Here is a 27,460-nt window from a genome sequence, read left to right as displayed (position 1 = left end):
CCCACCACATCTTGCAGCGAGCGAAGGACATACGGGCACCTTCAATACATGCAGAGCGCTTGATTACGTTCAGCCGAGATCAGGCATTCACCATCCGCCTCACGAGTCTGAAGTAGCTGCCAGGCATAGCCTCGGCTGGTCATAGTCGGATCGTCAAATCCTTCATTGCTAATTCGGCCACCTTGGGCAGCTCCACCAGCTGTCATCGGTGAAGGACACGGCAGACTCCGACACCGCATATTGTGACCAGAAGAGCTTCTCCGTGGAACCCCCTCCTTCGGCTCGATAGAACTCCACGACGTCTGATACATTGCGTGGTAGATCAGCAAAAGCCCCTGGGGAACTCCGAACCCGGGTTAGTAAAAGGTACTGCTTCTCCGCATACTTGCTTTGCATCTTAAAAGCCTTACCCGCCATGATGTTCTTGGCCTCCTGGATCTCCTGGAGGGCGGCCTGGGCCTCATTCCGAGCGGTCTCCATGCTCTGACGAGCCTTGGTGAGCTCGACCTCCTGAGTCGACGCATCATTCTCCAAGGTCTCACATTTGTTAACTGCATCCTGGAGCTCCTGCTGGATCTCTTTGACCCTGGCCTTTAGCTTCTTACGGGCGGCCTGCTGCTGGACAGCCTTCTCCTCGGCCTCGCTCAGGGCATTCCTCAGGGCCTCAACCTCGGTCGCAGGTTCTGCACATATCACAATACCGCTCTCAATACACAACACTTATCCTTTTTTGAACATATAGCTGGTCGTTCCTCACCTTGCTTCTCCTAGAGCCAAACTTTAACCTCCACGAGCTCGTTCTTGGTAAGCTCCAGCCTTCGCTTCAGCTCAAAGAACTCGGCAGCATGCGAGGTGGTGGCCAACAGGGACGCCTGGTTATTGATACATAATTTAATCAGCATCTTATAATTAAGGATTGATCCTCTGTCCGGTTCCTCTCGCCGAACATCGGACAACGTCTCAGGGGCTACAGACTTTACCGGGTTGTTCTCTTTCTTACCTCGAAACCTGTCAACAGGCTGATGCAGGCTTCATTCAGTCCGCTTTTGACGGACTGAACCTTCTCGATCGCCGTACCCATAAGGACACGGTGCTCGTCCATGATGGAGGCGCTTCGTAGTGCCCCCATCAGGTCATCTGGCGCTCTTGGATGGACAGGAGCCACCGATGGAGGCGGCGCACCCCCTCCTTCAAAGGGGGCTGCTCGCCCGACTCCGGAGCCACATGGGTGAGGGAGTACTGGGCTAAGGGGTCCTCGGGCGTCCGGCCTGTTATCCATGGGCCGGACTGGTGGGCTGTGAAGACATGAAGACCGAAGACAATACTCGTGTCCGGATTGGACTCTACTTGGTGTGGAAGGCAAGCTTGGCGGCCGAAGATTCCTTCTTATGTAACCGACTCCATGTAAACCCTAGATCCCCTCGATGTCTATATAAACCGAAGGGGATAGTCCGGAAAGGACACCGCATATGCACATTACCATAGTCATAGGCTAGACTTCTAGGGTTTAGCCATTATGATCTCTTGGTAGATCAACTCTTGTAATACTCATATTCATCAAGATCAATCAAGCAGGAAGTAGGGTATTACCTCCATAGAGAGGGCCCAAACCTGGGTAAACATCGTGTCCCCCGTCTCCTGTTACCATCAATCCTAGACGCACAAGTCGGGACCCCCTACCCGAGATCCGCCGGTTTTGACACCGACATTGGTGTTTCCATTGAGAGTTCCACTGTTTCGTCGGCAAAGGGCTCGATGGCCACTTCGATCGTCAGCAATGATGTTGTCCAGGGAGAAACTTTCCTCCCCAGACAGATCTTCATATTCGGTGGCTTCGTACTGCGGGCCAACTCGCTTGGCCATCTGGAGCAGATAGACAGCTACGCCCCTGGCCATCAGGTCAGATTCGGAAGCTTGAACTACATCGCGGATATCTGTGGAGACTTGATCTTCAAAGGATTCGAGCCCGCGGCAATCGCTCCCCCTCACTCCGATGAACGTGACTTAAATCTGTCATCGGATCACACCCAAGAGATAGTTCCTGTGGCTACAACGGCCATAGAGCCATAGCAGATCGGGCCATCCGAGGCCACAGGGTCCGGGGCGTTGGAGCCGCACATGGGCTCAACGCCCAGCAATATCCGCCCTAACCGAACTTCGGACTTGTCTCCGGCTATAAGTTCCGGACTGTGTACTCACGCGGACACCGTGCTAGATCGTCTATCGATCTTTGAGTTTAGTGCCGCTGACGTTTTCCAGCACTCGCCTTTGGGTGATGTGCTAAAATTATTAAAGAATTTGTCCTTGGAGAAGGACTCACTGCCGAACAATGTCCGTTTCGAGCTAGAGACGGATAGCGAGGAATTTTGCTACCCACCCACTACCCACTTCATAGCCACTATTGAAGATGTAACCAACACGCCCGATCCCCGCTCCGAAGACATCGATGGTGTGGACGATGATAAGGGGCAAGGCCAGAGCTTACTACCCGCTAGACACGGGATGAGCACTTCCTGGTATGATGTGTGTATGATAGACACACCTTATGGCGCTCTCGACGAAGAGAAGGAGGATCCGGTCGAGGATAAACCGCCTGGTACACAGCCCGGACACCAGCATCTAGGCCCCATCACCCAAGAGAAAACACTGCCAACACCGGAGAAGACGATACTCCGCACAATGAAGCCCCTGTTAAGGTAGAATCCGAGCAAGAGGAACATGAAGGCGGGCAAGACAGCCCTGATGAACAGACCACATGTGGGGGCTCGGAGGACAGCAATTATCTCCCCCCCTATGAGGATGAGGAGATCCTCGGCAATGAGGATTTTATCGTGCCAAAGGAACCCCTCGAGCAGGAGCGCTTTAAACGCCGGCTTGTACCCACTGCAAGGAGCTTAAGAAAGAAGCAGTTGTAGCTTCAAGAAAGCCAAGATTTGCTCAATGATAGATGGACCGAGGTCTTGACCACCAAAGAATACGGCCTTAACAGCCCGAAGAAAAGCCACCCCAATAATAGGTGGCTCCCTCAATACGATGGCAGGGCGATGGAGCCCATACCATCATCGAACAATGCGGCGGGGCAACCGCAGTTCGGTCCAGACAAAGCAGCAGCCCAAGCAGAGCACCACACCAACCTATCTGGTCATCAAAACAACACGGCTCGGGGTAACACTCGCCATATCAAACAGGACACGGAGGGTGGAGCAGGACGCACAAGACCGATGTACAGATCACGAAGATATACCCCGACCGACGATGATGGTCGCCTATTCGGACACTACAGAGCCGGCCACGCCCGGTCCGAGCACCGTAAACGGAGCCCCCCAGAGGTGCTTCATAGTGTGGCCCAACACAGAGGAGCCGCACACCCCCTCTGCTTCACTAATGAAGTAATGGAGCACGAATTTCCAGACGGGTTTAAACCCATCAACATCGAATCATATGATGGGACAACAGATCCCGCGGTATGGATCAAGGATTATCTCCTCCATATTCATATGGCCCGCGGAGACGACCTCCATGCCATTAAATACCTTCCTCTCAAGCTCAAAGGGCCAGCTCCGTACCGGCTAAACAGTTTGCCAGAAAATTCTGTTGGCAACTGAGAAGATTTGGAAGACGCCTTCGAGAAAACTTTCAGGGAACATATGTGTGGCCATTATGTGCCGATGACTTAAGTCACATTGTCCAGGAGCCACGAGAGTCAGCTAGGGAGCTCTGGACCAGGTTCTTAGTCAAAAAGAACCAAATTGTCGACTGTCTGGACGCAGAAGCCCTTGCGGCCTTCAAACATAGCGTCCGGGATGAATGGCTAGCATGTCACCTCGGCTAGGAAGGACCCAAATCTATGACAGCCCGTACCGCCCTAATGAACCGCTTCTGCGCGGGAGAACACAACTGGCTTGCTCGTAAAAGCAACGACGCCAGCGGCCCGGGCACTTCCGAAATCCGAGATAGCAATGGCAAGCCACGACGAACCGAACACAACAGTCGCAGTAATCTACGCGACACAGCGGTGAATGCCGGATTTCACAATCTGAAGCCCGGTTAACGGAAGAAGCCACTAAAGGAAAACCAGGATGGACGATCCACCCTTGACAGGATACTAGACCGACCTTGTCAGATTCACGGTTACCCTGATAGGCCAGCTAATCATACCAACTGTAACTGTTGGGTCTTCAAGCAGGCAGGCAAGCTTAACGCTGATCAAAAGGGGAGGAGGCCACCAGACGATAAAGACGACGGATCGGCTCGCCAGCAGAACACCAGGGGCCAGAAACAGTTCCCCTCCAACGTTCGACAACTCCCGGAACGCAAATAGTAGTTTGCCTTCCGCCACCCACCTACTGTACCGGCAAAGTTTGCACCACGCGCACATCACTACGCACTCAACATACCATGGGCATTGGCGGAAGCATAATACGGACAACCCTACTATCATTCTCGTAATGTTTTTATCTGTTTTTCTCATTTTTTCTGTATCATCCTTAAAGAATAGTTTACCAACTGGAAAGCTTCTACAACGGAACTTAACGGAGTTCGGATCAGTACACTCACCCAAGGGGCTACCTCTGTCAAGTATTTCCCTCCCCGAGGATAGGCAACGCAGACGTGCGACAGGAGGTCCAAAATTACTTTTGAAGAACGCACTCTTTTATTTCGAGCCTGTACTATGCCCTTTTTCCTCTGATCCCGACCACGAGCATGTCAAATAGCCGGGTCCGTGGTTTATTTTTATATATACATACATAAATTTGTCATTGGCATACTTCTCCGCTCCCAGTAAATTTCTTCCGAACAAATCTTTCATACTCTTTCAACAATGAGTACGGCCTCAACGGCTGCTTTATAGATACACCTCGGTATATTCTTCCAGGGTCTCGGTATGGGAACGAACGATCCGCCAGCAAAAGTCCGAACAACTCTATAGCATACTTCGGCGTCGCAAGTTTGGCCATATATGCATCAGCTTCGAATCATTATCTCGGGTCAATAGTAGGGTTGCCCGGCTCCTGTGCTTGCTACCCTACGTTCCGCTCTATCGGCTAGAGGCTAGGGTAGTAAAGGGAGAACTACTGCGATTGTGCCCTGGTCTAAACCGGATGAGCGTCTCAGTAGATAAAGCCGAAAACTGACTGTCATGATGCGGTGAGAGCTGGTCAACCACTTGACGACTTCTTGGAATCCTTAGCGATTCCCCGTGTCACATAAAGGATCTATTTTTTGAGATCAAATATGCAAGGCACTACATGCCGCATACATACCAGGGGCTATGTCGTAGTCTCACCATAAAACTCTTATGGCTAAGTGAATGTGTTAACGTCTTATAGTCTGATTGCCTGGTTCGCCGCATTATCACCTCCTTCATGGACCAAGATGTTGGTTCAAGAGTGATTATATGCTTTTCCGAACACCCCCGTACTTCCTATGAGGGGGCTGAAGCCGATGACTGGAAACTTTTAAATTATATTAAAAGGGCCGCACAAGAGGAATTCAAGCTTTTTTCGCAAAACATAAATAGATTAATTATAAAATTGTCTTTCACAATTTCAATACATCTCACTCGAACATTATGTTCTTCGAGCATTGACCCTCTATCAGGCGGGTGGCCTCCAGGACATCTTCAAAACAATGCTCTAGCTCACCACGGTTCTTGCCCTTGGGAGGATCCTTCGCAGCCACGTCGACGGCCTTCATCTTCCCCCAGAATGTCTTGACTCGGGCAAAGGCCATCCGTGCACCTTCAATGCACGCCGATCGATTCGCCACATCAATACGCGGCACCGCATCAACTAGACGCCGCACCAGGCCAAAGTAGCTCTCTTGAATGGGCTCCTTCGGCCACAGCCTTACTATGACGTTCTTCATGGCGTCACCGAACATCCTATGCAGCTCGGCCCATTGGGACATTTGCTCATTTAGAAACAAAGGGCGCTCTGATGCGCCAAACTGTGACAAAAAAGCTCCTCCATTGCATATCCATCTTGCGCCTGGTAATACCACACTGCATCAGAAGAACTCTTTGGCAAGTCCAAATAATCGTCCAGAGAACTCCACACTTTGATCAGTTGAGCATAGTCCGGATCGCCAAACCTAGATTGAAGAAAAAAGGTCTTATCGGCCGCTATCTCCTTAGTTTGTCGAATCTCTTCATGATCTGCCCTAGATTCAGACCGAGCCTCACTTGCCTCTCGTACGGCCTTATCAAGTTCAGCCATTTGGGCTTTGTTCTCCTTCTCAAGGTAATCATAGCGGCTGACAGTATTCTCCAAGTCAAGCGCCAGTGCGGACATTGTCTCCTCATCCTGGCGCCGAGCTACTTGTTCGGCTCGCAGATCAGCCGATGCCTTCTTGGCAGCCGCTTCGCTACACCAAGCCTGCTCCTTGGCCCAGACTAGCTCCACACGAAGAGCCTCCACGGCAGCAGCACCATCTACATTTCATGCACATTTCATATAAAGCTCTTTTCCGTGTTAAGCACACTGGTGTAAGGAATGCTCGAAATATATGCCTTGAGAGTCATCAAGACGCCTGTTGATCAATGCAATGTCATCTTCCGCAATATCCAGCTTTCGCTGCAGTTCAGCCACTTCCATATTTTGGGAAGCCGCAGGAGGAGAGATAGCCTATATTTCAAATTACATCAAGGTTAATACCTCAGCATATCTCTTTGATCCTCCGATCGCTCCCTTCGGAAGGTAGTCCGAGTCTCAGGGGCTACTGCATATACAATAGGTGCATTCTGTCAGTAAAACTCAATTGACAAAACTACATCACAAACCTCAAAACCTCTTAGAAGGCTCGAGAAGGCCTCGTTCAATCCGCTCTTCGCGGATAGAACCTTTTCAACCACCGAAACCATCAAGGCACGGTGCTCCTCTGAAATGGACGCTTGTCGCAGGATGTCTGTCAGCATTTCCGACGCTCCGGGGTCTTCGGAAACTGCTGACGAAGTAGGACATTCCTTGGAAGGAATCCGTTCACTCGCCTCCAGAATTGTCTCTGGCTGTAAACTGGGCGGTTTGGGGCCATCATTCTTTACCTCTGAACCCCGATTGACAGAATTGCCGCCCTCGGGCAACATTTTCTTCCCTTCCCGCACTACTTGACGATCAGGAGAAGCCCTTCGGGACAACACCTTGGTATCATCCCCCCTGTTGGCTGAGGGGGACGGAGAAGGCGTGTCACACTCCATCATCTCCGGAAAAAGATCTCCCGACGAGGAGGACGATTGAGAAACACCAGGCTTTAACATGCGTGGATGAACATACATCAATGATCATTTCACTAGTATGAAAGGAATGAGTTGCGTTTAAAGTGCCCCAGCCTGACTTACGGTTCGCCTCGAGGTTCATCCTCGTCATCAAGCTCTACGGCAGCCTCACTCGCCCGGCCCAAGCCGCTTGACTATGGCATTTTTCCTCTCTTGGAATGTTTTCCCTCCCGCTCTTCGGAAGCGGCCCTCTTCTTGCCCTGAAGTACTCCATCTGCACCCTTGCCCTCGGGCAAAAGGGTTTCAGTTTCCCTGAACGCAGCCACCTGGTATGGTGTTGGAGTCAGCATTCTTGTCAGCAGGGCGGTCGCCGAGTCTTCGGGAAGAGGCACCGGACACCAGATTAGCACCGCTTTCTTTACCTAGACCTGAACAGGGACATATTGTTCAATATCTCTACTCCTAATGGATGACTTGGTGAATAGTCTGCGCGGTTTATTTTCGCTCGGTTTTTTCGTCATCCTCCCACCTCTGGTTTTTTTCGTCATCCTCCCACCTCCCCTTTTTCGTTCGTCTAAAAAAACAGCCTCGAGACTCCCCTCGATCTGTTTCCTCGTTCTATCGTCAAGACTCCCCCAGCCGCTGAGCCCTTTCACCGCCTCTGAGATCCACCGCCGCCGCCACCCCTCTGATTCTGGCCGACGCCGCCGACTCACGCGCCGGCCGCCACCAGCACGGCTCACCCTTGTCGCTGAGGGGTTGTACTGGCTGGGGCGTCACCGCTTGGGTGGAGAAGTAGGGGCAGCGGTGGCGCCGTGTTGGGGCGGAGGAGAAGGATGGCGACGACGGGCGAAGGCATCGTTGGCGGTGGCGGCGATGAATCTGGTAGAGCCCCTCTCTCTTCCCAAGCCTGCCCCTCTCACCCTCTTCCTCAAGCGGCAAGACCCCAGGGGGATGGAGGACTAGCAACACGGGCGTTGGTGCGCTGGCGTGGCGGTCCGGCGGTGACCGGAGGACGCCCATCCCAGCCTGAAGCAGCAGAAGGCAACTGAAAAGCGGAGCAGATCAGTCACCTGGGGTCGCCTGAGGCGTCTCAGTGCACCTCCAAGTGCGTCAGTAGCTGCGTCCTCCGTGGAGTCGGTGCTCCCGGCATCATCAGGCCCTTCAACGTCAGAAGGTAATTAGACCAAGGGATGAGTCATTGATGGATGGATTATGTCCATCCATTTATTATCCCCATGCTTCTATATGTCAGCAATGCATATGTTTTTGGTTTGCATTAGATTTGTATGAACTACTTAATTAGTATTGAGTCTCAATGGCATCTTCTCTTAGGAGCAGTTGATGGGGGAGATCCTAGCATTCTACATTTGGGGAGGTTATAAATCTCTTTCTATAGAGAAATTGATGCAGTCCTGAATATTAGATTAGTCTATTTTACAAGGTTGAGAGTAGCTCAAAAGATTCTCATAGATTCTCTACCTTTGCCCTCATGAAATAATTCTAAAACCAAATAGTGATGTCAGGTGTAAATTCCATGAATAATAGTTGGTTTCTGTAGTTATTTGTCAAAATTTTCATCATAGGGTTCTAGGATTGGTGACTAAGCAGGGTTGTTTTCTTTCTTTAGTACATATAGGATTAGGTCATAACAATGTATTTTTAATGATCTTACCTTTAAATGTCACATGAAAATAGAACATATCCTAACTTTTCTAACCATTTTCTGTTATTTGCTTGAGGAACAAGCAACATGAATATTTGTATTCAAGCTCCCAACAAAGTTACTACTGTTGTCACAGAAATATAGTTCTGTTGTATGTATACTTAATTTCCCAAGATGTAGATTTTATTCTTATCTTACATGTTTTTTTCTGCTTGTGAAAAAACTCAGTTTAAAAAAATAGGTCCTCATTCTAAAGGAGTAACTTCTTGAACCAGCAGTAGATATTGTGTCGGGAAGGACGAGGAGCAGGAGCATTGGTTCATATTTTCTCTGTTGGCCTTGTGTTTGTTTACCGATTATTGGCTTGACATGAATATTGATCAGGTGTGTGGATGTCATGTGCATGTTCTTCTTAGTTTCAATACACTTTAACTGGATTATACTTCAAGTACTCCGAGTACTTGCTCTTGTAAACTGACACTACGTTTTTGTTTGCATTTTAACCCTTGTTAGTATGTTTTCCAAGCTACATGGCATGTTGCAACGCTCTTCGGAGTCAAACCATTGGGATGGTCCCTCAAACATGATGGTCTAGCTATTACAAATTAACCAAGATCAGCAGGACTAAGAAAATACACGTTTGACACATTTGAGATGGTCCCTCAAACAGCCGCGCCGCCACACCTGCCGACCCCTGCGCAGCACACCCACCCCTGCGCTCGGCCACCGTGGCGGCGGCGGTCCGGCTCCAGCACGCCGGCGGCCGTGGTGGAGGCCCCGGAGGCGGTCGTCGGGGCGGGCGGTGCGAGGTGGGAGCCGATGGGCGCGTGGGAGTACTACGACAACCGGCAGGCTATCTACGGCGACATCACGCACAAGGCCATCCTCGTCGACGCCGCCGGCACCATCCTCGCCCCCACCGAGTCCATGGCCCAGGTCGGCCTACGCCCTTCCCCCATATACCGCAGCTCCAATTCATGTTCCTCTGTTTGTTCCACTCGATTCTGCTGGCCGTTCCCATGGTTGACGGAGGCTTGCATGTTTTCTATGCAGTGCACACGCTGAGACAATGTGTGGCGTTTGGATCGACCTGATCCGTGCTCCCGTAGCCCATTCCGTTCGTGTATGTTCGTAGATTCGGGTTGTGAGAACCTGGGTAGATTTGTTTCTACTGTTCATTTCTGGGTTGTGTGGACTCGTTTCTCCATGCATAACGAATTACTGATAAAAAATCTCCCTTTCCTCTGTTAATTGGGTATGCATATGGTGGTTTGATTAATATGGCTTGTGTTCTGAATGTTAATTCATGTGTACAGAACAGTAGGCGAAAAGTATGGGGTGAAGTACTCGGAGGATGAGGTCTTGATGAGGACCTCGAGGCCTTGGAGAGCCCCTCCAAACAAGACGCGCACGGGAGCTTTGCCTTGATGGGGAAAGCAGCGGAGTTGGTGCAGTGGCGAATGTGGGCAGGGTCGGCCGTGGAGGGAGACTTGCTGGTCGGAACAGCAGGAGCAAGAAGGTTGAGGCGGTTCAGGTTTGTCTCTATCTTCCTCCCCCCTCTCCCCCTTGTCTCATGGATGAGGTCGTTGGTGCTCGCAAGGAGTGGGTCGAACACGAATCATAGCAAGAGCAAGGAGCTGGACGTGGTTCATGGTTTGCCTTTAGTTCCTCTCTCTCTAGATCTCTAGACATGGGTCTTTTTGTCCATATACTGAACCATGAAGTTGTAAGTTCATGTTCTTTATATTTGTACAGATATTTAACTGCATTAGTGAATGTTTTGGGTCTGATACAGTAGCTAAGCTTAGGTGATTCCTCATGTTCTATGTGGACTGCATAGAAACTAGAAATCCTAATTTCTTAAAATAGACTGAATCATGTATATATTTGCAGGGCAAGACAAGAACGTTTAGTTGGATCCAGAGTATTGAGATTGCAGAGGACTCAACAAAGGGTCTGCACTTATTCTATAAATTCAGTATCACGTTAGTGCCTCTGTTTAGTGATTATATAGAACTACCTTTTGAACTTGCAGAACTTGAATGCATATAAGAATCGAGGACCTTTACAGTGGATGCATGATGATGATCATCCACCGAGCAGCACATCATCTTGGAAAAGCATATGTGAATTTCTGCTAGGTTTGCTTCTCCGGTTGTCCCTCCCATCAACTCTCTCAGCTCCCAAACCATTAACCCCGTCCTGGTTGTTCCTATATTTTCTTTTTGTTTTGTTTTTACCAATGCACGTTTCTCCACATGTTTTAGTGTGTTCCTTCCTACGGCCATCTCGACCATTTGCTCCGCAGGGAGTTTTTAGCTCAGAAGGAGCAAATAATTTGAGAATGCATTGGTCTTTTCTGCAATCTGTTGTTCCTAAGTCATAACTTGTTCCTTTTCTTTTTCTTAGCTGCATGTTTTCATCCAAGTCAAAAATTTTATGTGCACTTGAGAACTAACCATGCTTGTACAGAGACATATAATACAACACATTCGTTCCATAGGTAGGTGTAGGGTTAACCAATAATAATTGCCTCCTTTTTATTTTCTAAAACTTACATTCGAAATATGTCCCTTTAGGGGATCCCCTAGAGTGTACAACATACCAGTATGCAAGGACTAATCAGTAGTCTTGTATGCTTTTTTTTGTGCTTACATGTCTAAAATTTGTTAAGGTGGATGTCAAGCATGCTTTAGTTGTAGATTCCCTAAGTTCACTGTTTGATTGTCGTAAAGCATCCACGTATAATAACTTTTGTGTGGTATAACCCTTTAGCTTATTAGTTGACCGTTTACATGTTCGAATAACCTTACCTCATGCTAAAGCCAAAAAGGTGGTCAGGTAGAGAGTCTCAACTCACCATTGGATCAAAACTATTTAGTAAGCTATTGTTCTCTACTTTCTCAGCGAATGAGCACAAATTCAGAAGGGTACACAAAAGAACCCATGTACAAAGTCTCTAGTCTTTTACCAGGCTATCCACCGTCTACACAGCAAGATTCACAAAGGATGCTAGCAAAGTGATAAAATTTGGATGTTTTTGGAACTATAGCATCACAAGCCCAATAAGAGAAAAAGCATACATCATGAAGAATGCATTAGGATAATGATTTTACCTTGGGGTTATACTCTGCATTGCGTGCCTAGAGAGCTATTGCTTCCAGTTCCAATTTACAGTCCATGTTAACCGTCGACACAATATTCTTGTCGTCAGATCAGACACCCGAAAGCAGAGTATACCCAGGAGAAATCAGACTAGTAAATAGCTCTGGCCCATACTGTCAAGCAACCATATAAAATATCAGTTCCAAAACAAGGAAAGAGACAATTTCTTGGAAAGAAAGAAAAAATATCATACATGATAAAATAGTGCTGACAGAACAGATTTCAACTTAGTAACTTACAGAGTTACACTTCAGAAAGCGCCATGCGAATATGTGAGGCCCTGAAGCCTGATAGCCAGTATCAAATAACGTAAGATCTCAGTGCTCCAGTTTTAATGTGAAAAGGGTACTGATATGCTTTTATATACTAGAAAAGCTAGGTATGAGATGCCTCTGGTATCTACGTACCACTGTGTAACTCTGGAGTGAGGCAATTGTAATCATATAGTAGATCACTACATTTTAGGCTTAGGGCATGTTTCACCCGCCCTTGACTTCAGTTAACTTCCAAACTCCACTCTACTTCTAAAGTTCTGAACTCTCAAGCTACGTAAACTCCAGATTCACATTACATGGAACGTTTTTGATTTAGTACCAATTACCCTTCTTTTTAGTTTTTTTTACAGGTGGTTGCTCTAGGGCCTTCACTACTGCTATTTTCTGTTCTCTAAGAGACAAATTACGAAGCAAATCAAACAGTACAAATATATTAGAGGTTGTATTCATTAGTTCATGTATATCCAAAAATTAATAATTATCACCCTGAGAGAAATTAGTAGTTATAGCTATCAGCAAGAATTCATGAAACCAACGGAAATTAAATATCATGTAGGAGTATATTGTTTTCAGTTTTCTTGTCGAACAACATTTATTAATAGTTCACCATGTACCAGTCAATTGATTTGGTACTACACACTGGACCGCTTGAACGTCTGAACAAGCACGAGGATAGCTTTTGTGTGTGGACCAATTGTCTGAATCAATTACTAAGTAATTGATGCTGCCTGAACTCTGAATAAAAATGCATAGACGCTCATGTAGCCTGAATTTTCATCAGGTAATTCCCCCATTCATTCATTCAGATCCATCAAACATCAACCGAATTGAAGAGCACAAATTATATACAACCTGAACGAACACCACAAAAAATGAAGAAATAGACAACCAAACAGTAATCAGGAATCCACCATGTCAGAATATGGAAACTCACCAGTATTAGACTGCTTTGTAGCCTCACTGGAACAGCTCGAGCGGCATGAGGAAGGAGGCAGAGCTGTGGCTGGATGCAAATGAGAAGGGCGAGAGATGAGGCCACCACGCGACGAGCAGGAGAGTCAGCAGCGCCACAGCGGAGCACGGCGGCCGGGGAGTGGGGCATGCGGCTGGCGGGAGCAGCTGACCTGCGGTGGCGGCAGGCCGCAAGATGCGTGACGGCTTCTCCCACGACCAGCTGTAAGGGAGGTAGTGCCACCTAGATCCAGACAGCGAGCTCTTCCGCCCATCCAAGTCAAATATGACTGCCGACGATCACCGATCTGCGGGCGCGTGGGCTCGGTGCCTAGTAGTGGCGCGAGATGTCGTACGGCGGCGGAGGGATCGAACCGCCGGGTGACGGTGCCGAGAGAGCATTCGGCGAGATGAGAGAGGAAGAGAGTGAGGCAGTGATAGGAGTCTCCATGAGTTTGCTTTTTCTTTTTCTAGAAACTTTTTTAACATACTGTGCAGCAGCGCCGTATCCGAACCGTCCGGTGCATCGCACGACGAACACACAAGCGGTCGTCAAACAAAGAAAAAAAATCTCTTCCACATGTTGTGCATTCTGATGTTCATTTTGCACCCCTCGCTGCAGTCTACTACGACTATGCTTTGCAAGATTGTTGCGAGGCTTGCCTCTCTTTGCTCTCCAATGTACAGTACGTGACTCACAGTTAGCATCATCATGTTATCAGTAGTAGGCCATCAATTTGCTTATTTATGCTAGTCGGTCCTATAAGCATCCATCACCACATAAATAACTTTTTAGGGCATGTACGTATTATCATATCATCGGTTCGAGCTCTCAAGGATGGCCTGATTTTGGCGGGTACCGTTGGCTGCCATAACATAATTCTTGAAGCTGATTGTATGGAGTTGATTGATGTAATGGTCAATGGGGGTAATTTGCTAGGACCAGCAGCGGCCATCTATGAACAATGTCCTGAGTTGAAATTTTTCTTCTACTACTTTTAATCATTGTCATAGAGAGGCCAACACGGCGGCGGACGTTTGAGCTAGCAAGGCGGGGTGCGATCGATCCATTGTTTGGCAATCGGAGCCTCCGGATTTCTTGTTGATGTTTTGGCAAATGATGCATTCATATTTGAGCCTGAAATATAAAACACCATGTTGGTGTATTGCCCTAAAAAAACATCATCAGTTTACTTGTGTCGTTTATATAATGATCAAACGTTAGGAGCACTTACCAAATTGTTTGAAACAATTACCACTTTTTCCTACATAGCTAATGTATTACTTTGAAGGGTATCTTTCTTTTAGAAAGAAAAGGGCACCATATTGTTTAGGATAACTGCAATTTTTTCATTCTATATCAAATTATTTCGAGAAAACGTTATCGCCTTTTTAAGAAACAATTGCCATATTTTGTTTACAGAGCCACCGCACACAAAGATGGTGGTGTGCACATCTTCCTATGAGAACTTTCGAACATTTTTTAGAATATTTTTTATATAACAGATTTCTTTGAACTGTTCTATATAACAGATAGGGGAGCCTGTGTATGTTTGCTATATTCCAGTTTCCAGCTGAAGCCTAAACTAAATCATTGTAATATTTTTTTAAAGGTCATCCCACAAGGTACTTAATTTCACTGTGGTTATGATCATTTCATTTTTATTGGTTGTAACTAATTTGACTCACGCGTGATGGATTATGCCTGCACCCTTCAAGCTACATTTATATGGTCACGTAAATCACTGGTTGGTATTCTAAAGATATTAACTTCGACATATAAATCATTGGTTGGTATTTCAACGAGCCAGGACAGTTGAATACTTGAAAATCATTACTTGTATTATTTCTTTGGAATAACATCAAAGATAATGATTAGTGATAGTGTATTCATCTACCTAATTGCTTCATCCATTTTGTACGGTGAGTATTTTATAATGCATATTCTTACATATGGCACATAATAGCCTCATGCTAACGACATATATTGCTCGTGTGCGATAGTTACAATCTTTGTACACTTGCTTAAATACCATGTGAATTACGCCAAAGACAACATATCTAAGTTATACATGAATTTCTTAAGCGTGTCAAAGTAGATATGTTACATTACTTAGCTGAATCATTGTCTTATATACTTTATACAAGTACGGCCTGTTATAACATTTTGGCCATCGCAGGTGGCCCAAATTTTGGGGAGCCTGAGCTGGTTGCATGGTTAGATTTTGCGGAATCTATTGGGTGCCGCTTGGAAGTATGAGTGACAAACACCGTGAGAATGAAGCTAAAGTCAACTTTCCTGATATTGTTAAAGAATTTCTTAAGTGCATCATCTAGATATTGATAATTTTGTAACAGATGTTTAGATTAAACATCGCTCAGTTTGTTACATGGACATGTCGTTAGTCTTTCTTTTTGTTATCAATTTTCATTGCAAAATGGACTTCAATTGTTCAGTAATTGTGTTCGTGTTATATTGTTTATGCATGTGAAATTTAACATGTAACTCTTGTAAACTTTGTCAAGAGCCCGTGGCAAAGCACGGGCACTCTACTAGTCTTGTTGAAGGATGCTCGAATGGAAGGTGCTCGGATATTGAGTACTTACCGAAGTGTCTGGATGATTGCAGTCAAGGCCGACGTCTTCGGTGGTGTCCGGCCATTGCTCTCGTTCCCAAAATATAATTTCCACATCCCTTCGTGCGTAGTGCCGAAGAAGTGCTATAGGGTCCGCCGCCCTTCTGGGTTAAACTCCCACATACGGAGAGGCCGCCGCTGACATGGCAAGATCGGGCGGACCAACATTACTTGAACGACATTCACAAGATCGATACCCTTCTCGGTAAGGCTTCAGATGCGACTTTGCAGAGTCCGCACTTCATTGACGAATCCCCAGTCCAATCCCTTATTGATCCATGGAGCAAGCTGAATTGGAGGGCCGGGGTGGAACGCCGGCATAGTCACCCACTTGGAGCCTCTCGGCTCATTGATGTAAAACCACCCTTGCTGCCAAAAGTCCGAGGACTTGGCGAAAGATCCTTCAAACCAAACCGCGCTGGCAAGCTTGTCAATTATGACGCTGCCACACTCTGCCTACTCATCCTCTGTCACCTGCGTCCTCACATCGAAGGTCTTCAGCGACAAACCAAAGTGCGGAGGAGTCCGGAGGAAGGCCTCACACATGACGATAAATGTCGAGATGAGAAGAATAGAGTCCGGGGCCAGATCATGGAAGTCTAGCCCATAGTAGAACATAAGCCCCCAGACGAAGGGGTTGGGTGCGAACCCTAACCCATGGAGGAAGTGGGATACAAATACTACCCTCTCACCGGATCTGGGGATAGGGATGATCTGCCCCTGTGCAGGAAGCCGATGACGAATCTCCGTGGTCAGATACCTCGCTTCGCGGAGCTTCGCGATATCCTCCTCTATGACGGAAGAAGCCACCCACCGGCCCGGACGGTTGGACCCAGACATGATTAAGGCTGGTGGCGATTAGAACCCGAGGTTTGAAAGTTGGGGTGGCTAGGGCTGAGGAAGGAGCAAGCGCAAGGGAAGAAGACGAGACTGGGTCCCTACATAAAGGCCCCGAATACTGGGCATCTCCCCCTGGGTCTCTGAACTGACCTATCACCAAGGAGTTGTACCCAGGCGACGGTTGAGTTACCCACGCCAGCATTGATGAAAATCCCGTAAATAAGGGAACACGATCTTTGCCTTGACAAGACGTGCCAATAAAACCGCGCCCCGAGACGTGGGGCGGCCCACTAGCTGATGGTTGGAAATAGCAAACCGGGCAGGCGTGATACGATGTCATGAATAGTTATCAACAAGCCGGGCTCGTGGAGTATTGTATTCTCCGTGAATATATATACATACAGGTCCCGATATACTTACTTCATCGAAAGACTACTCTGGAGTTCGGAAGGAGGGAACCCGCCTTGCAATGCCGAAGACAAATATGTGTGCCGAACTCCTCGTCATTGAAGCTAGGTTCAGGGGCTACTGAGGGAGTCCTGGATTAAGGGGTCCTCGGGCGTCCGGCCTGTTATCCATGGGCCGGACTGATGGGATGTGAAGACATGAAGACCGAAGACCATACTCGTGTCCGAATTGGACTCTACTTGGCATGGAAGGCAAGCTTGGCGACTGTCGGTGTCAAAACCGGCGGATCTCGGGTAGGGGGTCCCGAACTGTGCGTCTAGGCGGGTGGTAACAGGAGACAAGGGACACGATGTTTTTACCCAGGTTCGGGCCCTCTCGATGGAGGTAAAACCCTACTCCTGCTTGATTGATATTGATGATATGGGTAGTACAAGAGTAGATCTACCACGAGATCAAGGATACTAAACCCTACAAGCTAGCCTATGGTATGATTGTTGTTCGTCCTATGGACTAAAACCCTCCGGTTTATATAGACACCGGAGAGGGCTAGGGTTACACAGAGTTGGTTACAATGGTAGGAGATCTACATATCCGTATTGCCAAGCTTGCCTTCCACGCCAAGGAAAGTCCCATCCGGACACGGGACGAAGTCTTCAATCTTGTATCTTCATAGTCTTGGAGTCCGGCCAATGATGATAGTTCGGCTATCCGGACACCCCCTAGTCTAGGACTCCCTCAGTAGACCCTGAACCAGGCTTCAATGACGATGAGTCCGGCGCGTATATTGTCTTCGGCATTGCAAGGCGGGTTCTCCTCCAAATTCCATGTGCTTGCCAAATAGTGTCCAGCTTCCTTATAAATGTTGCGCTCCTTGGCTTTCACGTCCAATAATGGCCCTCTTCCACGTGTCGTATGAATGCGAAAAGCCAGGGTATTTTTACGTTTTACCCCCTAGCTGCGCGAATAAGCTGCCTATAAGAGAGGCGAGGATCTAGATCCGAACCACACCATCCTCCTTCCGCGAGTACTCATCGAAGCGCCTCTGACAAAAATTCACTCCATCATGGACAGTCGACCCGGCTCCTCCTCTCGCGCTCCCAGCCCTTAGCTAGGAGATTGGAGGAGATGTTCAGTTCCGCATAGCGAGCTAGTGACGCTCCGAGCAGAGGGATACCATCCCCCAGCCTTCATGGTTCCGGTTCAAGCCGGACTGGCCACCTACAAGGGTGGAAAGCAGGCGGAGAGCGTCCCCAATTCCTCCAAAGGAGAGCGGGTATGCTTCGTCCCTTATCTAATAAGGGGACTCAGATTTCCCATACATCCGTTTCTCCGGGGGCTCCTGGAGTTCTATGGACTCTAGCTTCACCACCTTACACCTGCCTCCATCTTGCACATCGCGGGTTTTTTAGCCCTTTGCGAGCTGTTCTTGGGCATCGAGGCCCATTTTGCGCTGTGGAAGAGATTGTACCCCGTTCTCACGAGGGGTCGATATATCAAGTGGGCGGAGCCGAAATATGGCGCATCACAGGGACCGGATATGTATCCGGAACCCCGAAGAAGGCGTCCGAAGACTGGCCTTCGGAATGGTTTTATATGGAAGACGCCCCACTGCCGGACCCAATTCGGATCGGCCTCCCGGAGTTCAGCAACGCTCCCCTAAAGAAACGCCTGAGTTGGCGCCCGCGGATCCCTCAACGGGAGAATGATAGGGACGTCCAATATCTAATAGGCCGGATAAGTTTACTGGCTCATTCCGGATTGACCATGATTGGAGTCATGGCCACGTGCATCATGCGGGGGGTGCATCCGCTCCAATACAGGGGCCACCCCATGTGGGATTTCAACGGGGAGGATGACGCCACCCGTCATGGCAGCAAGGGGCCGGGATCGGTTGCCGATCTTGTGAAGATCCTGTACGGCTTGTACAAGGGGGAGAAGGAGGACTTCCTCCACGCGAGTCCATTGAATGGATTCTCCATGAATAACCCTCGGAGCTGGGTAAGCGGACGTTTATCTATTCGATCCATATTCCCAAAGTTAAGTGTCTCACTTTGTGACATCGACGCAGGAACTGCGCCGGGACGTAGAGGGCATACTCAGCCCGACTCCACAGCCCGAGGATCCAGGACGATCCCTTGATCTGGCCTCCGAAGAGGATCCGGACATAAAGGTGGAGCTGATCGATGGGGTATTCCACCAACTTAGCATGGACAATGCTTTGGTCGCCATTACGGCCGACTACCCCGGTTTATCTCCGGCTTCCCAGGTAACTGTGACCAGAGTCCTGACATCATTACTCATCCATGCTTATTTCTGACCATCGTATACCAACGGTGCTCCGCAGGAGGTGCCTTTAGGGCAGGAAGCCGAACCCGCGGTGGCTGACCAACAAGGGTCAGTTCGGCCCAGCAGGCGGAAGAGGAGTGCGGCGCGACTCGAAATGTCGCCGCAACGGTATGACGCACCACCGTGTTTAAAGGAAAGGTTCCTAGGAGGTATATTAACACTCACGATTTTTCCAGGAGAAAGAGCGCTCGCCGGACTGTGTCCGGAGAGGTTGCCAATCAAGCCTCCGCCAACCAGGCTCCAACGCCTGGTCCGGAGGGGGAGGCGAACATAAGGCGTGAGCCGGATGCTCCTCCAACGGAGGATGCCGACAGGCTATTCGCCACCAGGTCTGAGGTGGAGAGCGCCATGAATCATAGGCGCCGCCGGACAGTTCTTCGTGACGCATGTTTCTCCCCGGAGGCGTTGAATGCCTTTAATACGGGAGACACGCACCTCCGTGCCGCTCGAGATGGTCTAACTAGAGCCACGGAGAAGTATGTGAAAGACATACGGGTGAGGAATTTTAATAGTTATATATGCCAGTAGCCCCCGAGACTTAAAATAGTTAGAATAGCTGATTTAAGGATCATTTGTTATGTAGGATCTTACGGAGAAGAATACCCACCTGTCCCAGGAGCTTCAAGGGTGCAAGGCCCAACTTGAGGCCGCACTAGCCGCCGCAGGGGGAGCCACAGAGACCCCCTCTGGTAATACATACTTCGAAAAGATAAGAAGTTTATGAAGTGCGGCGTGCGTATAAGTCTGACAATAATATTGCAGATGGTGCCGGACTTGATCCGGACAAGCAACAGCTACTGCGCCAGCTGAAGGCCGGCGAGAAGGTGCTTATGAGGGTGCAGCAGGAGAGGAACAAACTCCAAGATGCCAACACCCAGCTGGGCGAAGAACTAAAAGGTGTTTGGGCCCAGCTGTCTGGCTCCGTGAAGGAGAATCGGCGGCTTCGTCGCGGCATTTACAGTAAGTGCTTGAGCAAACTCTTTTGAAAAGAAGAGTTCGGCGAGGAAGTCGATTGACAGAAATGTGTCTGTAGGTGTGCTCACAGGTCGTCCTACGGAGGAAATGCCCAATTCAACGGGTGACCTACTTCTCGAGCTGCTGCAACTGCACGAACGTGTTCGGCAGGTGATGAGCGGCGTCGCCCAGGCCTTATGGCCGTCCGTCTCCCTACCCGAGGGTCTTGGAGGGCTTGCGAAAAAGCTTCAGGGAGCACGGCAACGCTTCCGTCTATGGAAGATATCGGCATGCCGTCAAGGCGCCCGGGAGGCCTGGGCCATGGTGAAGACGCGGTACACGAAGGCTGATCCCAACCACATGGCCGGGGTCGGACCTGTGGGGCCTGATGGGAAGGAGATCCCTGTGAGCTTAATGTACGGCCAAGTAGAGTTGGCCGCTAAGTATTCCCAACGGGACTAAACTAGACAGCCTGTTAGATGGGATTGAAGAGGAGTACAATAAGTCAATTTGACGATGTAATTTAAAAATGACATGTAAAATGCCTTCTAGCCGGATTGTAGATCGTTTGTCTTTGCGGACCTTTTCTCTTCAACCTCGGGACCCAAAAGTCCGGAGTGTGTCCGAATACCCTCACGGTAATGTAAAAACCGGGGCATGCATGGATACCAGGCGTAAGGGTCATTAGTGCTTTATCAAATAAGTGCCCAACTAGTTATGTTATATTACATGGTTAGTAAGAAACATCTTCCAGGGAGAAATAGTTCCGTTAGGGGTTCCTTTCCCTGAGAGGCATGTCCTAAAGTGCATGTCCGGACTGCGAAAAGAGCAGAAAAGCATCTGGGGGCAGATAAATAAATTTATAAGGAATCATCTTTCAAGTCACCGACCGAATATCTATCTATTATATACTTAAAACAAAAGGCAAACAAGCCATTACATGCGTCCACATAGATTAAATTATCTTGATCCTTTATTTTATCTTTTAACGGCTGAGATTAAAAGATGCAAACGTAACGTAAAAATATGTACATGTACAAGTAGTATAACATGCCACGTACAAATAGTGCACATAGGTTCCATCCAAATCGTCAACTAGCCCGCAGAAAAAAAAATCTTTTAAACAATGGGTCAAGGAAGCAAAAATAGTAGGAAACCTAAACAAATAAGGACAACGATTGGACCTAACCAGACCTCACGTGAGGAAGTTCCAAAACAGGAACCAAGACATGAAAAAAAGACAGGTTTCCGATCTTCTTTCACGGTCTCGGCCACCTCAACCCACGCACCTCCACCCATATATAAACAAGTACAGCCGGCCGCAAAAGCAACACCAAAAATTTGGAAGTCGGCAAGCAAGATGGCTTGAAGACATCACACGCGACTCGGCAACTCAGATGGCTTGAAGACATCACACGCAACTAGGCAACTCGACGTTTGATACGCAAAGCCACCTCCAGCCACTTCACTCTACGTCCGACGAAGTCACACCAAAGCACACTCAACGCATGACGAAGCCATGCCCAGCTACTCCAATCGACCTCGGAAGAAGTGACGCCAAAGCACTTTTGGCCTAAATCATCAGATAATTTGGTAATTGTTAGTAACAGTCTTATTTTCTCCGGATAGAATCTTTATAAACACTATATCAATTGACAAATTGTTCCCTATTAATATTCAAGGCAAAACATTCATCAAGAAGTTGAGCGACTTAAATACAAGGGGACGGAACATGCAAGAAGTTGAGCGACTTAAATACAAGGGGACGGAACTAGAACATTCATCAAGTAAAACAAATACGAATGTGGTATTCAGTCAATCCTACCACTGATGAGCTTATTAGCCCAGATATGATATAAGTGCAAAGGATCATCAGAAATCAACCAAACAATCAGTGCGGAGATCTCGGACAAAGATGTTAATCCGGACGGATATGAAGCTGTTGAAAATTTCATGATGCACGGGCCTTGCAGAGAGGCAAATACAAAATCACCATGCATGATGGACAACAGATGCACTAAACACTTCCCAAAAGGATACAATGTCGATACCACAATCCATGAGGATGGGTTTCCGATATATAGAAGGTGAGACAATGGAAGGAAGATCAAAAAGGGAGGAGCAATGCTCAACAATAGATTTGTCATACCATACAACCACAACCTTTTGGTCAATTCCAAGGTCACATAAATGTCGAGTGGTGCAACAGGCCCAGGTCAATCAAGTACCTATTTAAGAACATCCATAAAGATGACGATCAGGTAATGGCCTTACTAAAGGAAAGAGATGCGTCAAATGACTATGATGACATCAAGAAATACCTAGAGATGAGATACATATCAACAACTGGAGCATACTGGCGGATATTCCAGTTTGATCTACACACCATCGTGATCCACCAGTCAAGAGACTACCATTCCACATTGAAAATGATCAAGAACTTATTTTTCTGGACTCGACTGACATTGATAAGATAGTAGAAGGCCAGGATCCACGAGTACTAAGTTCACTGAGTGGATGGAGGCAAACAAAATACATGAGGCGGGAAAAGAACTAACCTATGCAGAATTCCCATCAAAATTTGTATGGAAAAGCGAAACCAAAACTTGGGGAGCCGAAAAGGGGCTTCGCTATTGGAAGAATCTACTATGCACACTCTGCAAGTGGCAACCGGTATTATATGAGAATGCTTCTAAACACCAAGAAAGGATGCACATCATTCAGGATATTGGAACCGTTAATGGAGCTGTTCACCCAACATACAAATAAGCATGCCAAGCACTTGGATTTCTTGATGACGACAATGAGTGGATTGAATGCATCAATGAAGCATAATGCTGGGGCTCAGGGACACAATTACGATAATTATTCACCACAATTTTATGCCATTGTGAGGTGACCAGCCCAAAGATGTTGAGGGAATCAACATGGGAGGCACTGTCTAAAGATATCCAGTACAAAAGAAGAATTATCCTTAACTTTCCTATGCTGCAGCTCACTGATTCACAGAAAAAGGCATATGCTCTGATTGAGATAGAGAAACTAATGAGGCAAGAAGGAAAGACACTAAAGGACTATCCAGATACATAACTACCAAATGCTACAGAACTTGAAGAACTTGGGAACAGAATGATAAACGAAAAACTTAGCTATGGCATGGAGGCACTAAAGAATGAGCAGCAAACCATAATAAGCAATGTTAACCATGGCCAGAAAATGACCTTTGATGCAATAATGGAATCAGCTGAGAAAGGACTTGGAAAATAGATATTTGTAGAAGGCTACGGTGGCACAGGAAAAATTTATCTATGGAAAGCAATTACAACGAAGCTACGGTCAGAGGGAAAGAAAGTGCTTGCGTTAGCATCATCTGGCGTTGCAGCTTTGCTCCTACAAGGTGGAAGAACAGCGCACTCAAGATTCTACATTCCAATAAATACCATGGAAGAATCAACATGTGAAATAAAACAAGGCTCACATTTGGCTGAACTGGTAAAGAAGACCTCACTAATACTATGGGACGAGGCTCCTATGGCAAACAAACACTGCTTCAATGCACTAGAAATAGCCTTAGGGATATTCTAAGGTTCACAAACCAAAATAGTGAAGAAAGGCCACTTGGTGACATGAAAGTTGTGCTAGAAGGTGACTTCAGACAAATACTTCAAGTGATAACAAAGGAAAAGAGAGAGCAGATAGTAAATGCCTCGGTCAAAAGGTCATACCTATGGAAGTACTTCGAAATATTTAGACTAACTGAAAACATGCGGCTAAAGTCTGTCAGAAGATCCAATAGAAAAGCAAAATGTGGCCGTATTTGCAGAATGGATATTACGATCTGCGATGAAAAAAACGGAGATGATTGGGTAAGAATACCTAAAGGCATAATTCTACATAAAGGAGAAGACCCCAAAGAAGAGATAGTAAAAAGCACGTACCCAAACTTGCAGCAAAACTATCGTAACCGTGAATTTCTCAAAGAAAGAGCAATCCTATGTCCAAGGAATGAAACAGTTAAGATAAATGACTACATAATGAGCCAATTACAAGGTGAAGAGATGAAATACCTATACTTGGACACTGTGTGCAAGGAAACAATGAATTACAACACAATGGAGAATATGTGTGCAACAGAGTTCCTTAGCAACATGATCTTCCCAGGAATTCCAATCCACGAGCTAAAACTGAAGGTAGGTTTGCAGGTGATGCTCCTACGAAACAAGTAGCTGGTTTATGCAATGGCACAAGAATGACTATCACACAGCTGGGAAAAAAGGTACATTGAGGCACAAATAATCACACGAACACACGTCGGTGACAAGGTATACATACCTATAATCATTATGTCACCAAGCGACTCAAAGTGGCCCTTTGTGCTGAAAAGAAGGCAATATCCTCTATCAGTTTATTTCGCAATGACCATAACCAAAAGCCAAGGTCAATCCCTAAACAAGGTGGGCCTATATTTGCCTAAGCAAGTCTTCTTCCATGGGCAATTATATGTAGCATTATCAAGAGTCACAACCAGAGAAGGATTAAAGGTGTTGATTGACAACACGGAGTACCCAAGCGAAGATAGCGCAAAGAAATGCATACAAAGCGATCTTCTAATTTTTTGTTATACAAACAAATGCATATGAATGCCAAATAATCATGATTAAACAATAAAATGTATGGTTCAAAAGTGTGACGTCCATGTTTTAGATTTATGGCCGGAAATACTGTACAAAAAGGATGTTATAGATTGGATTTCTTATTATTTTCGTAAACACAAAATAAGAACATGATAATGCATATTATTATTGCCATACACTGCTTTCATGCATACAGATGTTAACAAGTGTGTACATGTAGCTTCCTTTCTGTATGACAACAATCAATTGGCACTTATTAATTTAAAAGTATATACTCCGTTAATTCTTATTATAGCGGATGAGCTTTAAAGATGAAAAGGTTATGTAAGACATAGAGCGCGTACACAACAGATCATTGACATGTGTACGAGGAATTCTTTTTTTTTCAAGAGAGGACGTACAGGGAAGTCCAACATGCATACGTACACATTTTAGTTAGAAAAGCACACCAACCTCAACTCAAAAAAAAAAAGCACACCAACTTTTTTGAGATAACACACATATAGGGGAGTCCAACACGCATACATAGACATTAGTTAGAAAATGAAAACAACTAAAAAGAGCAAACTATGAGAGGTCTGTTCTCAGGAATAAAAAGCACATACACAGCCGAAAAAAGGTAGGAAGGTCTATACCAAATAAAAAACGCCTTATCAGATAATATTGAAAATATATATGAGTCTTTCCCGGACATGTATGCCGAACTTGGAAGAGCTGGTGTCCCTGTCTATCTAGGATTCTAATTGAATGCAAATCTTATTTTTGCAACTTTTTTTAACACTGTTTTGCAACTCCCACATGCATGCATGCAAACAGGAAAGCTAGCATACATGTATGCAAGCTTATCTCCGTACTTGCACGACAAATAAGAACATAGACATCTATAATACCATAGCTAACACATCAAAATATCCCATACACTTATCAAACTACCGCACATTGAATACAAAAGCGATGAGCGCCCAGCTAATTGAAATATCAAATCCATAGATTCGCACAGGATCTGCATTAGATGAGTTAAGAAAACATTGTATCTGGTGAACACCACAAAAATTATTTTTAAAATTAATTTGGTAATGCAAAATGTTTGCAAAAGAATCATAGATATTCTATATGAAGTCCATAAAAAATAATTCTGTAAATTACAATGAAAGGATATTTTAGCAATTTTCAATGAGTAGTTACATTTTCTTAGATGAGCAAGTTACATAGTAATTAATAACCAAAAGATTAGCATGATTGCAACTGTGTTGTCGTAATCAAGGAATGCAATTAGAACATGTCGGGGCAAAGGAAACGAGATGATAAGGTGAGACTGAACAATGTTTAGACTTGATCTCATGGCAGCAATTTCTCAAAACAATATAAAAACATAGCCAGACACTGAGAGATGAGATGTGGAAGAGGTAAATCATGACCTTAGTAAGAACATGACAATGCATATTATTATTGCCATACACTGCTTTCATGCATATAGATGTTAACAAGTGTGTACATGTAGCTTCCTTTCTACATGGGCAAAAGTTTTAAAATCTTATTACAAAGTTTGGATAATAACCACTTTGATAAACATGATTCTGAAATCATATTAGCCGACAAGATTCCATAAGCAAGATAAGAAACCATATGTGTAGCTAATTCGGATCTTGCATTTGCGTGTGCACCATATAACATTGTATATGTTCACCATATAGCAGTGCCTATACGTGGTAATTAAGATGCAAGAAACCAACAAGAAAAATAGCCGCACATAAATCGCTGAACTTGAAAACTTAACCTGCAGCTAGACGCATGCATGTTTCACATTAAGCTGATGCTTTTGCTACGTACCTCAGTAAAAGTGCATCTAAACCTCCTTTTTTTACTGTCAATCAATAATTAAATGCAACGGTCTCTTGCTAGGTTCAGTTAGACTTAATTCCAACAGATCCATATGTTTTCTTTATTGTGTTCTCTACTACAGAATTCAGAAAACAAGTATAAGTGCACTTCTCCACACACAAAGTTTTGGTATAATTTATGATTTCACATGAAAAGTTGTTTAGTAATGGAATGATAAAATCTTATTCTGATTTCTAGATCATTCAACTTCAAAAAAAACTTATATGGTTGAAACAACACTAACATTTGGTAGAAGTCCGGGCAGCAGGAGGGCAACAGCTAACAGCCACTCACAGAAGATACTCACGTCTTGCAGATATTTCTTCCTCCGCGAGCTCCCTCAATGCCTCCGCGGCCCCAACATCCAGAGCCTCCGGGCACGACAAGTTTGAGCAGCACAACCCGCGTTCCCACTAGACATCTCCGTGACCGCGTTGCCAGAGTCGACGAGTTCGCCGAGATCCACGCACTCACCCAGCCACATGTGCCAC

The 27,460-nt window shown here is 46.4% G+C and overlaps 1 long non-coding RNA gene across 1 annotated transcript; it reads right to left on the bottom strand.

Annotated features, from left to right (window-relative positions):
• Window positions 1-24,474: 24,474 nt before the first annotated feature.
• On the bottom strand, window positions 24,475-27,247 carry LOC119281329. The gene is made up of 3 exons (XR_005138380.1): window positions 27,214-27,247; window positions 24,787-24,830; window positions 24,475-24,665 (listed from the first exon to the last, which is right to left on the bottom strand). It is a non-coding gene; the product is annotated as an uncharacterized LOC119281329 (long non-coding RNA).
• Between the last annotated feature and the right edge of the window lie 213 nt (window positions 27,248-27,460).

This window comes from Triticum dicoccoides, chromosome 3B (genome assembly GCF_002162155.2).
Source record: "Triticum dicoccoides isolate Atlit2015 ecotype Zavitan chromosome 3B, WEW_v2.0, whole genome shotgun sequence".
In the NCBI taxonomy this organism is placed as follows: Eukaryota; Viridiplantae; Streptophyta; class Magnoliopsida; order Poales; family Poaceae; genus Triticum; species Triticum dicoccoides.
Note: the sequence above shows the minus strand (reverse complement) of the source record. Positions and strands in the feature narration are given on the sequence as shown.